Source organism: Stegostoma tigrinum, chromosome 27 (assembly GCF_030684315.1).
Source record: "Stegostoma tigrinum isolate sSteTig4 chromosome 27, sSteTig4.hap1, whole genome shotgun sequence".
NCBI lineage: Eukaryota > Metazoa > Chordata > Chondrichthyes > Orectolobiformes > Stegostomatidae > Stegostoma > Stegostoma tigrinum.
Genome location: NC_081380.1, coordinates 45500773 through 45514564, shown reverse-complemented (window position 1 = coordinate 45514564; position 13792 = coordinate 45500773). Strand labels below are relative to the sequence as shown.

Sequence of the window (13792 nt, the reverse complement as noted above, 5' to 3'; positions counted from 1 at the left end):
GCTCCAGGGAAAATAGCCCCAGTCTATTCAGCTATTCTTTATAGATCACACCCTATGACTCCCGCAACATCCCTGTAATTTTTTTTCTGAATCCTTTCACACTTCACAACATCCTTCCTATAGCAGGGAGACCAGAATTGGACACAGTATTCCAAAAGTGGACCTAACCAATGCCCTGTACAGCTGCAACATGACCCTCCCCACTCCTATACTCAACGCACTGACCAATGAAGGCGAGCGTACCAAACACCTTCCTCACCGCCCTGTCTACCTGCAACTCCACTTTCAACGAACTATGAACCTGCCCCCCAAGGTCTCTTTGTTCAGCAACACTCCCCAGGACCTTACCATGAAGTGTATAAGTCTTGCCCTGATTTGCCTCTTCAAAATGCAGCACCTCACATTTATCTAGATTACACCCCATCTGCCGCTCCTCGGCCATCGGCCCATCTGATCAAGGTCCCTCTGTACTCTGAGATAACCTTCCTCACTGCCCACTACACCTCCAATTCTGGTGTCATCTGCAAAGTTACTAATCATCCCTCCCATGTTCACATCCAAATCGTTTATATAAATGAGAGAAAGCAGTGAACCCAGCACCAATCCTTGTGACACACCACTGGGTCACAGACCTCAGTCTGAAAAGCAACCCTCCACCACCACCCTCTGTCTCCTACCTTCGAGTCAGTTCTGTATCCAAATGGCGAGTTCCCTCTGAATTCTATGTGATTGAACATTGCTAACCAGTCTACCATGAGGAACCTTCTCAAACACCTCACTGAGGTCCATATAGTGTGGAGGTGCTGGTGTCGGACTGGGGTGGACAAGGTCAGAAATCAGGTTATGGTCCCACAGGTTTATTTGAAATAATAAGCTTTCGGAGCACTGCTCCTCCATCGGGTTCCTCTCCGAGCCACTCACCATCCTGACTTGGAAATATATCACTGCTCCTTTACTGTCGCTGGGTCAAAATCCTGGAATTCCCTCCCTAAGGACATTGTGGGTCAACCCACAGCACATAGACTGCAGCAGTTCAAGAAGGCAGCTCACCCCCACCTTCTCAAGGGGCAACTAGGGACGGACAATAAATACTAGGCCCTGCCAGAGACACCACAGACCATAAATAAATGAAGAAAAGGTGATTCACATCCACTGCTCTGCCCTCATCAACCCTGTTCGTTACTTGTTCAATAAAGTTCAATCAAGCTAGTGAGGCACGACTTCACACACACAGAGCCATGTTAACTATCCCTAATCCCTGTTCTGAGGAAGTGTCACCGGAACCAAAACGTTAACTCTGTTTTTTCTTTCACAGATGCTGCCAGACCTGCTGAGCTTTTCCAGCAACTTCTGTTTTTGTTCCTAATCAGTCCTTGCCTTTCCAAATACATGTATATCAGGTCCCTCTGGATTCCCTCCAACAACTTGCCCATCTCCGATGTCAGGCTCACCAGTCCATAGTTTCCTGAAGCACAAAGAGGATCCCCCTCGTTCTCACACGCCACCCCACCAACCTCCGGATACAACGCGTCATCCTCCGACACTTCCGCCATCTACAATCCGACCCCACCACCCAAGACATTTTTCCATCCCCACCCTTGTCTGCTTTCCGGAGAGACCACTCTCTCCATGACTCCCTTGTCCGCTCCACACTGCCCTCCAACGCCACCACACCCGGCACCTTCCCCTGCAACTGCAGGAAATGCTACACTTGCCCCCACACCTCCTCCCTCACCCCTATCCCAGGCCCCAAGATGACATTCCACATTAAGCAGAGGTTCACCTGCACATCTGCCAATGTGGTATACTGCATCCACTGTACCCGGTGTGGCTTCCTCTACATTGGGGAAACCAAGCGGAGGCTTGGAGACCGCTTTGCAGAACACCTCCGTTCAGTTCGCAACAAACTACTGCACCTCCCAGTCGCAAACCGTTTCCACTCCCCCTCCCATTCTTTAGATGACATGTCCATCATGGGCCTCCTGCAGTGCCACAATAATGCCACCCGAAGATTGCAGGAACAGCAACTCATATTCCGCTTGGGAACCCTGCAGCCTAATGGTATCAATGTGGACTTCACCAGTTTCAAAATCTCCCCTTCCCCAACTGCATCCCTAAACCAGTCCAGTTCGTCCCCTCCCCCCACTGCACCACACAACCAGCCCAGCTCCTCCACTCCACCCACTGCATCCCAAAACCAGTCCAACCTGTCTCCGCCTCCCTAACCGGTTCTTCCTCTCACCCATCCCTTCCTCCCACCCCAAGCCGCACCCCCATCTAGCTACTAACCTCATCCCACCTCCTTGACCTGTCCGTCTTCCCTGGACTGACCTATCCCCTCCCTACCTCCCTACCTATACTCTCTCCGCCTATCTTCTTTTCTCTCCATCTTCGGTCCGCCTCCCCCTCTCTCCCTATTTATTCCAGAACCCTCACCCCATCCCCCTCTCTGATGAAGGGTCTAGGCCCGAAATGTCAGCTTTTGTGCTCCTGAGATGCTGCTTGGCCTGCTGTGTTCATCCAGCCTCACATTTTGTTGTCTTGGATTCTCCAGCATCTGCAGTTCCCATTATCTCTCATAGTTTCCTGACTTTTCCTTACCACCTTTCTTAAATAGTGAGACCACGTTATCCAAACTCCAGTCTTCCAGCACCTCACTTGCAGCTATCCATGATACAAATATCTCAGCGAGGGGCCCAGCAATCACTTCCCCAGGTTCCCACAGAGTTTTGGGATATACCTGATCAGCTCCCACAGATTTATTCACCTTTATGCGGTTTAAGATGTCCGGCACCACCTCCTCTGTAATAGGACATGTTTCAAGATTTCGCTGTTTATTTCCCCAAGTTCTCTATATTCCAAATCCTTCTCCACAGTAAACACTGTTCCAAAATCCTCATTTAGTATCTTCCCCATTTCCAGTGGTTCCTAGCATAGGTAGCCTTTCTGATCTTTAAGCAGCCCTATTCTCTCCCTAGTCACCCTTTTGTCCTTAATGTATTTCTAAAAATCCCTTTGGATTCTCCTTAACCCAATTTGCCAAAGCTCTCTCATGTCCCCTTTGTTCCCCTCCTGATTTCCCCAGTAAATATACTCCTACTGCCTTTAAACTCTTCCAGGGAATCACTCGATCTCTACTGTCTTAGCAGACATGTGCTTCCTTCTTTTTCTTGATCAAAACCTGAACTTCTCTAGTAATCCAGCATTCCCTACACCTATCAGCCTTGCCCTTCACCCTAACAGGAACATACTCTCCCTGGACTCTCAACATTAAATTTAAAATTTGAGGCGTCCATTCAGAAGTCTAGTAACAGCGGGGAAGAAGCTGTTCTTGAACCTGTTGGCGCATGAGTTTAAACTTTTGTATCTTCTGCCTGATGGAAGGGGTTGCGAGAGATTACAACGGGGGTGCGAGGAGTCTTTAAGATGTTGGCTGCCCTGCCGAGGCGGCAGGCGTTGTAGGTGGAATCAATGGCTAGAATGTTGGTTTGTGTGATGGACTGGGCTGTGTTTACAACTCTCTATAGTTTCTTACGGTCCTGGGCAGAGCAGTTGGGCTGTACCAAGCTGCGATGCATCCAGATAGAATGCTTTCTGTGGTACGTCTTGGTACAAATTGGTAAGAGTCTTTAAAGATGTACTGAATTTCCTTAGCCTCCTGTGGAAGCAGAGGCATTGCTGTGCTTTCTTGACCATAGCATCAATGTGGGTGGACTAGGACACACTGTTGGTGATTATCATCAGTCCTAGTAACTTGATGCTGTCGACCATCTCCACCTTAGCTCCATCGATTGTGTTCTGTCAGGGCTTTCTATGATTGTGGTTTACCAACCTTATTGAGCGTACATCAAGGCTGTGGTCTGACTACATTTGGAATAAGGCGAGTGATCCAAGGAAGTATATGCTCGCTTTGGAGGTTGGCAGAAATGATGCTGGGGATGAAGAGCTTGTCGTATGAAGAGCATTTGAGGACTTTGGGTCTGTACTTGATCCAGTTTCAAAGGATGAAGGGCGAATTGATTGAAATTTGCAGAAGGCCTGGATAGCATGGATGTGGAGAAGATGTTTCCACGAGTAGGAGAGACTGGGAGCTGAGGGCACAACCTCAGAGAGAAGGGACGAAGAACCAAGAGGAGGAGGAATTTCTTCAGCTGGAGGGTGATGAATCTGTAGAGTTCATTGCCACAGAGGGTTGTGGGGGCCAAGTTATTGAGTGCATTTAAGACAGAGATAGATCAGTTCTTAATGGTAAGGCGATCAAGGGTTATGGGGCAAAGGGCGTTGAGAAACATGGTCAAATGGTGGTGCAAACCCACTGGGCCAAATGGCCTTGTTGTGCTCCAATATCTTATGGTCTTATGGCCCAAGAATTGGAAGGCAACATCAATTCTCTTTATCTTCCTGTTTCTATTCCTAGAGAAAGTGATAGATACAGGTACAGTTACAATATTTAAAAGACATTTTGACAGGAACAAGAACAGGAAAGGTTCAGAGGGATATGACCCAAACACAGGCAAATGGGACTGGATTAGTTTAGGAAACTTGGTTGGCATGGACGTGTTGGACCGAAAGGCCTGTTTCCATGCTGTATGTCTTTATGACTCTACTCATCTTTGTATGTGGAACTTCTTAATCATAATGCTATGATTACTACTTCTGAAGGCCACTTTTTAAACATCCTCTACCTTCTGTAAGTCTAACTGTATGATTTCAAAGCTTGCCCTCTCTCTGTTAATAGTAACAATGTGTAGCTCAACCCAGGGTTCATTCTCAACAGAATATTCAACACCCTCTCCATACAGTGTGTTAGCCTGGGAGCAAGCAGACCAACAGGACTAATGAGAGATAATGGGAACTGCAGATGCTGGAGAATCCGAGATAACAAAGTGTGGGGCTGGATGAAGACAGCAGGCCAAGCAGCATCTCAGGAGCACAAAAGCTGACGTTTTGGGCTGAGACCCTTCATCAGAGAGGGGGATGGGGAGAGGGAACTGGAATAAATAGGGAGAGAGGGGGAGGTGGACCGAAGATGGAGAGAAAAGAAGATAGGTGGAGAGGAGAGTATAGGTGGGGAGGTAGGGAGGGGATAGGTCAATCCGGGGAGGACGGACAGGTCAAGGGGGTGGGATGAGGTTAGTAGGTAGGAGATGGAGGTGCGGCTTGAGGTGGGAGGAGGGGATAGGCGATTAGGGAGGTGAGGATGAGCTGGGCTGGTTTTGGGATGCAATAGGGGAAGGGGAGATTCCGCTTGGGAACGCTGCAGCCCAATGGTATCAATGTGGATTTCACAAGCTTCAAAATCTCCCCTCCCCCCACTGCATCCCAAAACCAGCCCAGCCCGTCTCCGCCTGCCTAACCTGTTCGTCCTCTCACCTATCCCCTCCTCCCACCTCAAGCCGCACCTCCACTTCCTACCTACTAACTTCATCCCGCCCCCTTGACCTGTCCGTCCTCCCCAGACTGACCTATCCCCTCCCTACCTCCCCACCTATGCTCTCCTCTCCACCTATCTTCTCCTCTATCCATCTTCACACACACTCACACACACACACACTCACACACACACATACATACACACTCACACACACACACACACACACACACACTCATTCACACACACACACTCATACACACACACACACACACACACTCACACACACACATACATACACACTCACACACACACACACACACACTCATTCACACACACACTCATACACACACACACTCACACACACACATACATACACACTCACACACACACACACACACACACTCATTCACACACACACACTCATACACACACACACACACACACTCACACACACACATACATACACACTCACACACACACTCATACACACTCACACACACACACACACTCATACACACACACACACTCATACACACACACACACACACACACACACTCCCCCTCTCTCCCTATTTATTCCAGTTCCCTCCCCCCATCCCCCTCTCTGATGAAGGGTCTAGGCCCGAAACGTCAGCTTTTGTGCTCCTGAGATGCTGCTGGGCCTGCTGTGTTCATCCAGCCTCACATTTTATTATCTTGAATCCTCCAGCATCTGCAGTTCCCATTATCATTCTAGTCTTGCCCTGTTTGAATTGTATTCAGTGATGGTGATGCCATTCCCGCGGTGAAAGCCTGCATACACTCCAGCACTTCCTTATCTTCCAGGTGGTCACCTACTGACTGCCTTGAACTCTCACCAGCTCCTAAAACAGACAATTGCAGGAATTTCCATTCACACAGCAGCCTCAACTCACCACCCGCCCCTATCCATGTTCATGTTCATCACTAAAGGAATACCAACTACATATGAGAAAGAAGTTTATTATTAAAATACACATTCATTCACACTTTTCCAAGTTGCACATTCTGTAGGACCAGGGCTCTTTTAAATTGAATTTGTGCATTTTCAAGCACCTCCTGTATTTTTTTACTAATAAAACTATCCAGGAGCCGGGACATCCTCTGCGGGCAGTTATTGCCAAGCTCTTAAAAGCCACTTAACTACCGTGCAGCTGGCACTATGAGGCAGTTTGTTCGCACATGCTTCAGGGGAGCAGGCTCCAAGAACCTTACTACTATAAAGTGAAATGGGTAAATGCCAAACTTAACCAGATTCTGGAAAGAGACCGACTCTTAAAATCTTTCCCTCCTTCACTCAGTAAACAGCCTGAGTTAGCCTGAGTTTAATATCTTTGAAAGTGGAGCTGAGCATTCAGAAAGTGTATCTCATAGAATGCCTACAGTGTTGGAGCAAGCCACCGAGTCTACACTGGCCCTCTGAAGAGCGTCCCACCCAGTTGACCCTGCATTTCCCCTGGTTAACCCACCCAGCTTGCACACCCCTGGATACTCTGAGCAATTTAGCACAGCCCGTCCACTTAACCCGCACACCTTTAGACTGTGGGAGGAAACCAAACCCACACAGACACAGGGAGAATAAGCAGGCTCCCCCCAGACAGTTGCCCGAGGGTAGAATCGAACCCGGGCCACTGTTGCTATCAGGCAGCAGTGCTAACTGCTGAGCCACTGGGCAACCCTGCTGATAAGCTTGTTATTAACTCGCTTTCCTACGGAAGGTTATATTGTAGCCAGGATTGTCTGTGCTCGCTTATTCCACCAGACTCTCTTGAGCACTTCCTGAGAGACAGAGTGTTCCACGCTCCCTACATTATGTTTTATCTTTATCAGAGCCCTCAGTTCTGAAACCGAGCCAAACAGTAAAAATAAACCCCAAGCAGACGCTTTTACCTGCTGGCAAAGCTGGTTTGGAATCCGGGTTCCGAAAGGTCCCTCCCCCAAGCTGATGACAGAAACAGTAAGTGAAAGATTTTCTGCCAAAGGCATTTGCTTGTCCCACCTGTCTCACTGAGATTGCTGCATTTCCAGTTTTCCAAGGACAGCATGGAATGGAAAATGCTTCTGTATTGCAGAACTAAATCCAAACTACAGCACAGAGACAGCTCCTGTAAAACCAACAGAAAGTGCTGGAGACACTCAGCAGCAGAGTCACACTGCACTCGAAACCTTAACTCTGTTCCTCCCTCCACAGATGCTGCCAGGACCTGCTGAGTTTCTCCAGCCCTTTCTGTTTTTATTACAGCTTTCCAGCATCCACAGTATTTCGCTTTTCGTTGATCTCTGCTTGTGTTAATGTTCCCTGAACCAATGTCCACCCAACTTAACCAGCTATTGCCACTCAGCTTCCCCTCCATCCCCTCAGATCCGTCCCGAGCCTACCTTCAGCAATCTCTCCTCCAAGGTGTGGGTGCAGACATTTCACATTCTCAATACAGACTGAAATTCCTTCCAATCTCTTCCTGTGATCTGCCTCACCTTCAACTGAACTCATGCAAAAGTTGAAATACTTTCTTCTAAAGCTTTGTGAACATCTTCTTGATTTTGTTTACGAAACTGTATCAGATCTCCTCTCCAGAGAAGAGAGCTGCTGCCTGTTCACATTGTCTGACCATGACATCTTGTCAATGCCGTCTTTTTTTAACCATACTCAGCAGATTCCTCAATGTTTCATGCCATCATGATATGACGGCAACGGTCTTTTGAGGCAGCTCTCACCAAAGTTCCCTAGAAATGTAACATTTCCTCCCAATCTTTGATCAGATCGTCTGGAACTCAATCTCATCTCTTTGTTTCTCACCTCCATCTTGTCCAGATTTGCGGACCTGGATTCCCAGGCTCTTTGCGAGCCATTTCAAACGACAGCGATGCTGTGAAATGATTCATGTAGTACTGCCTTGAAATAAATTGAAGTATTTCCTTGACACTGGGACAAAAGTGAGCCCATGAGACATCATAGTTAGTCCCACTCTGTGATAGTGATCGGGTTGTATTTCTAAAGCAGAAACGGGCCATTCTGCTCAACTGGTGAATGTGGGTGATCCTACAAACCTCCTTCAGATTCTACTCGTTTCACTGAGAAAAATAAACATTTTGTTGAAGATCTTTAGCTCACTATCATTCAGAAAATGCACCATCAGTACTAAAGTAAAGGGAAAATAGTATTTGAACTCTGTGACAGTGCTGATCAGTTGGCAAGTGGACTGATTGTAGAGGCATCGTTGTGATTAATGCACCAGTTTAATGATAACTGACAATTAGCTGCCAATCTTTGTTTACATTTTAAACCGGGCAGGTTGTCCCTGGTCAAGACATTGCTCTGAGAAATGAACCAGACCTTGCTTATTTCATTGAATTGGAGCAAACCTCCTGGTCACACATGTGTACCTAAATAACAAGCCGAAATGTTTTGGCAGTATTATTCTTTGCAAAGTCAGGATTATGTAGTAAATGTTGCCCAACTGCAGAATCACATCTAATATTGGGCACTGTTTGTGCTGTTGGGTATAGTTAGTACCTTCCATGTGGTGAACAACCAAAAGGATGCAATCCACCAATATTAAACCGACATTTCTGGCCTTCCAGCAGCACCGAAATGTATATAACACAATGCTCACTAGTGTTAATTGGTTTTCGGTTTACCATTAGCATTGTTACACTCCCGTTCCTACTGTCCAGTAGCAATGGTAAACAACTCGCTTCATTTGTTGTCGAAATAAAAACCTTATCCGAAAGCCAGGAAGAGACCAATGCTGAAATTGTGTGAACAGGACAGTACCGAGCTGCTATGTATACAATACATAGGGATCATCTTTACGGCCCACTGTATATATGTACAGCTGCCCCACACACAACAATGTTATATCCTTCTATGCTCTATATCGAAGTGCACTACATAGACTGCATAATGGGTGAGGGAAATTGCTGCAAGCGGTTTTGGGAAGTTTTCTAGATAAATTGTGTAGGATTCCTTTTACATTTGCAAAGATCAGTTGTGCATTGTTCGCAATGAGGAGGCTGTGTGCTCATTTGACTGTTTTCCTTCCAGACATTCAAAGATTTCCTGGAGTCCTGCCCTGAAGCAGTATCCCACAGTGAGCCAGCCCCTCACCATCATGTGAATCAGAATTTATTAAAATCGATTCACTCAGTAACCGAGATAACAAAGTGTGGAGCTGGATGAACACAGCAAGACAAGCGCATCTCAGGAGCAGGAGAGCCGACGTTCCGGGCTTTATGAGCAGCGTCTCCTCCTGGCTTTCAGATGAGGTTTTTATTTCGACAACAAATGAAGCGAGTTGTTTGCCATTGCGACTGGACAGTAGGAACGGGAGTGTAACAATGCTAATGGTAAACCGAAAATGTGTTTGGCAAATCACACAAGTGAGCATTGTGTTATATAAATTTTGGTGCGGCTGGAAGGCCAGATATGTAGACTTAATATTTTTCTGATGAAGCCCGAAACGTCAGCTTTTGTGCTCCTGAGATGCTGCTTGGCCTGCTGTGTTCATTCAGCTTCACACTTTGTTACCTTGGATTCTCCAGCATCTGCAGTTCCCATTATCTCTGATCTCTTAGTAACTAATGTGGCTGAGTTCAGTTTGAATGACATAATGGACTGGGCTGCCATGAGATCCCCATCAGACCCAACACTTGCAAATATCTTTGAAAATGGGAACTGCAGATGCTGGAGAATCCAAGATAACAATGTATAGAGCTGGATGAACACAGCAGGCCAAGCAGCATCTCAGGAGCATGAAAGCTGACGTTTCGGGCCTCGACCCTTCATCAGAGAGGGGGATGGGGAGAGGGAACTGGAATAAATAGGGTGAGAGGGGGAGGCGGACCGAAGATGGAGAGAAAAGAAGATAGGTGGAGAGGAGAGTATAGGTGAGGAGGTAGGGAGGGGATAGGTCAGTCCAGGGAAGATGGACAGGTCAAGGAGGCAGGATGAGGTTAGTAGGTAGGAAATGAAGGTGTGGCTTGAGGTGGGAGGAAGGGATGGGTGAGAGGAAGAACAGGTTAGGGAGGCAGAGACAGGCTGGGCTGGTTTTGGGATGCAGTGGGGGGAGGGGACGAGCTGGGCTGGTTTTGGGATGCAGTGGGGGGAGGGGAAGAACTGGGCTGGTTTTGGGATGCAGTGGGGGGAGGAGAGATTTGGAAGCTTGTGAAGTCCACATTGATACCATTGGGCTGCAGGGTTCCCTAGCGGAATATGAGCTGCTGTTCCTGCAACCTTCGGGTGGCAACATTGTGGCACTGCAGGAGGCCCATGATGGACATGTTGTCTGAGGAATGGGAAGGGGGAGTTAAAATGATCTGCAACTGGGAGGTGCGGTTGTTTATTGCGAACCGAGCGGAGGTGTTCTGCAAAGCGGTCCCCAAGCCTCCGCTTGGTTTCCCCAATGTAGAGGAAGCCACAACGGGTACAATGGATACAGTATACCACATTGGCAGATGTGCAGGTGAACCTCTGCTTGATATGGAAGGACATCTTGGGGCCTGGGATGGGGGTGAGGGAGGAGGTGTGGGGGCAGGTGAATATCTCCACTGGATTCAGTGAGAAATGAATCTTTGTTCGGTTGACAAGTAACCTCCCATGCCTTGCAAAATTCTGACTTGTAGATGAAAGATTTGTTCCTGTTGACTTCACAGCTGCATGTTAGATTTTCCTCCCATTTCTTAATGGGCTCCATCCTTCACCCAACTTTCAGCTTTGAAATGGACCAGACAATCGAGCTCCCTTTCATCAATGTCCCACTGCTGGAAGGGTACGGTCCCTCAAATGTTTCAGTAACAGCTGAGATGAGGGAGTTTTTAATGAATATTTCTCCTTAGTGTTAACTGAGAAGAGAATGATGGATGCCAAGGAAATAAGACAAACAAATGGAAATGTTTTGGACTGCCTACACGTTACCAGAGAGCAGGTGTTTGCAGCCATCAAGTGCATTGAGGTGGATAAATCCCCTGGACCTGATCACGTCCATCCTCAGATGTTGTGGGAGGCTGTGGAAGCAATCGGGTTTTGGGGCAGATTTGTGTTGTGGATGCTGTGGTTGGTTGGCTCACCGAGCTGGTTTGTTGAACTGCAGACATTTCATCGCCCCATTGGGTAACACCATCAGTGCAGCCTCCGATGAAGCACCAGTGCGTTTTCCCACCTGGTTTTTAAAACCTGGAGTCCATTAAGTTGGATTACTTCACTTCCGGTTTTCCTTTGCACTGGTGTATACATAGGGTCTAGCTGTATGTGTTCGTTGTTGACTTTCTAGTGGAGAACAAGCCCTCTCGGAGTTCCCATACTTGTCTCTGTTTGGCCTGTCCTAGGATCCTGGGGTTGTCCCAATCAAACTGCTGGCTTTCCTTATCCATGTGGGTGGAGATCAGTGAGTATTGGTCATCTCTTTTTGTAGACAGTTAGTGTTCATGTACTCTTGTTGTTAGTTTGCCTCCTGTTTGTCCGATGCAGTGTTTCTCAGTCTCTGCAGGGGATCTTGTGGATGACACTGGTCCTGTCCATGGCGGGGAGTGGGTCTTTGGTTTGAGTGAGCAGTTGGCATAGGGTTGATGTGGGTTTGTGTGCCTCTCTGATGCCCAGCGGTCGTAGGAGTCTTATGGTCAGCTCAGATGTCTTCCTGATGTAGGGTAGTGTGATGAGTGTGTCGGGGTGTGTAGTATCTTCCTGTTGTTGTTCATGTGATAGGCACCCTGACTCAGCTTTCTGGGTATCCATTGTCTTTGAATACTTGGTCGAGGTATTTTTCCTCTGTTTGGCGTAGCTCTGTCTTGCTGCATTGTGTTGTTGTATGTTTAAATCATGTTCACACTCAGCTTCATTAGTGTGTGTTGGGGTGGTTGCTGCTGAAATTCAGTACATGGTCAGTGTGTGTGGCTTTCCTGTGTACCTTTGTTAAGAATTCCCCATTGGTCCTGTGTCCCACCATGACGACCAGGAATGGGAGCTGATGGTTCTTTTACTCTTCGCTGGTGAGTCTGATCCCAGTGAGGGTGCTGTTTATTAGTTCATGTGTCTCCTCTAGTCTGATCCATTTAATATTGACGGACTGTATCCATTGTTTCGGTTACATTAATAGAAGGGCCATACTTTTGAGTTCCTTGTGGAGATTTCTCCTTCATCTTTAGCTACAGGTGAAGTTCTGGAAGACTGGAGGGCGGCTAATGTTGTTTCATTGTCTAAGAAAGGTAGCAAAGACCAAGCCAGGGAACTACAGACCAGTGAGCCTGACATCAGTGGTAGGCAAGTTATTGGAGAGGATACTGAGGGGCAGGATCAACCAGTATTTGGATAGTCAAGGTCTGATTAGCGATAGCGGGCATGGATTTGTGCACTGGAAGTCATGTCTACAAATCTTTTAGACTTTTTCGAAGAGGTAACCAAGAGGATAGATGAGGGTGGGACAGTGGATGTTGTCTACGTGGACTTTAGAAGCCCCTTGACAAGGTCCCACATGGCAGGCTAGTCATGAAGGTTAGGTCGCATTTGATCCAGGGAGAGCTAGCTAATTGGATTCAAAACTGGCTTTATGGTAGGAAGCAGAGGGTGATGGTTGAAGGCTGTTTCTGTGGCTAGTGGTATGCCATAGGGGTCGGTGCTGGGGCCTTTGGTATTTGTTATTGATATAAACGATCTGGTTGTGAATTTACAAGGAATGATTTGTAAGTTTGCGGATGATACAAAATTAGGAGGTATCATTGATAGCGAGGAAGGTTGTCAAAAATTACACAGGGATCTTGATCAGATGGGGAAGTGGACTAAGGATTAGCAAATGCAATTCAATACAGATAAATGTGAGGTGTTGCGCTTTGGAAAGTCAAACCAAGGTGAGACATATACAGTAAATGGTAACGTCCCGAGGAGTGTTGTGGAACAAAGGGACCTAGGAGTACAAATACATAGTTCATTGAAAGCAGTGTCACAGGTAGACAGGGAGGTGAAGAAGGCATTTAGCATGTTGGCCTTCTTTGGTTGACACTGAGTCTCGAAGTTGTGGACGTTATGTGACAGTTGTATAAGTCATCGGTGAAGCCAAACTTGAAGTACTTTGTAAAGATTTGGTCACCTTGTTATAAGAAAGACATAGTTAAACTGGTAAGTGTGCAAAGAAGATTTATGAGTATATTGCCAAGCTAGTTGGCCTAAGTTATAGGAAGAGGTTGGCAGGATGTTAGAATGTAGGAGAATGAGGGGTGACCTTATTGAGGTGTATACAATCATGAGGGGCACAGACAGGATGAATGTATATGGTCTTTTTCCCAGAGATAGAGAATTGAAAACTAGAGGGGTTTAGGTTTAAGGTGAGAGGAGAAAAATTTAAGAAGGACCTGAGGGGCAACTTCTTCACACAGGGAGTGGTGTGTTTATGGAATGGGCTGCCAGAGGGA

General features: G+C 47.1%; 1 protein-coding gene across 2 annotated transcripts in view; it reads right to left on the bottom strand.

Moving 5' to 3' along the window:
- The window catches only part of LOC125464395 (transient receptor potential cation channel subfamily V member 3-like), a 59339-nt gene extending 51536 nt beyond the window's left edge, over positions 1-7803 (bottom strand). The window contains exon 1 of one of the 2 annotated variants that reach the window (XM_048556708.2): positions 7772-7803. The gene's annotated coding sequence lies outside the window, so the exon portion shown is untranslated. The remainder of the gene's footprint in view (positions 1-7771) is intronic. The other variant, XM_048556704.2, reaches the window with a different exon arrangement.
- Positions 7804-13792: the final 5989 nt, after the last annotated feature.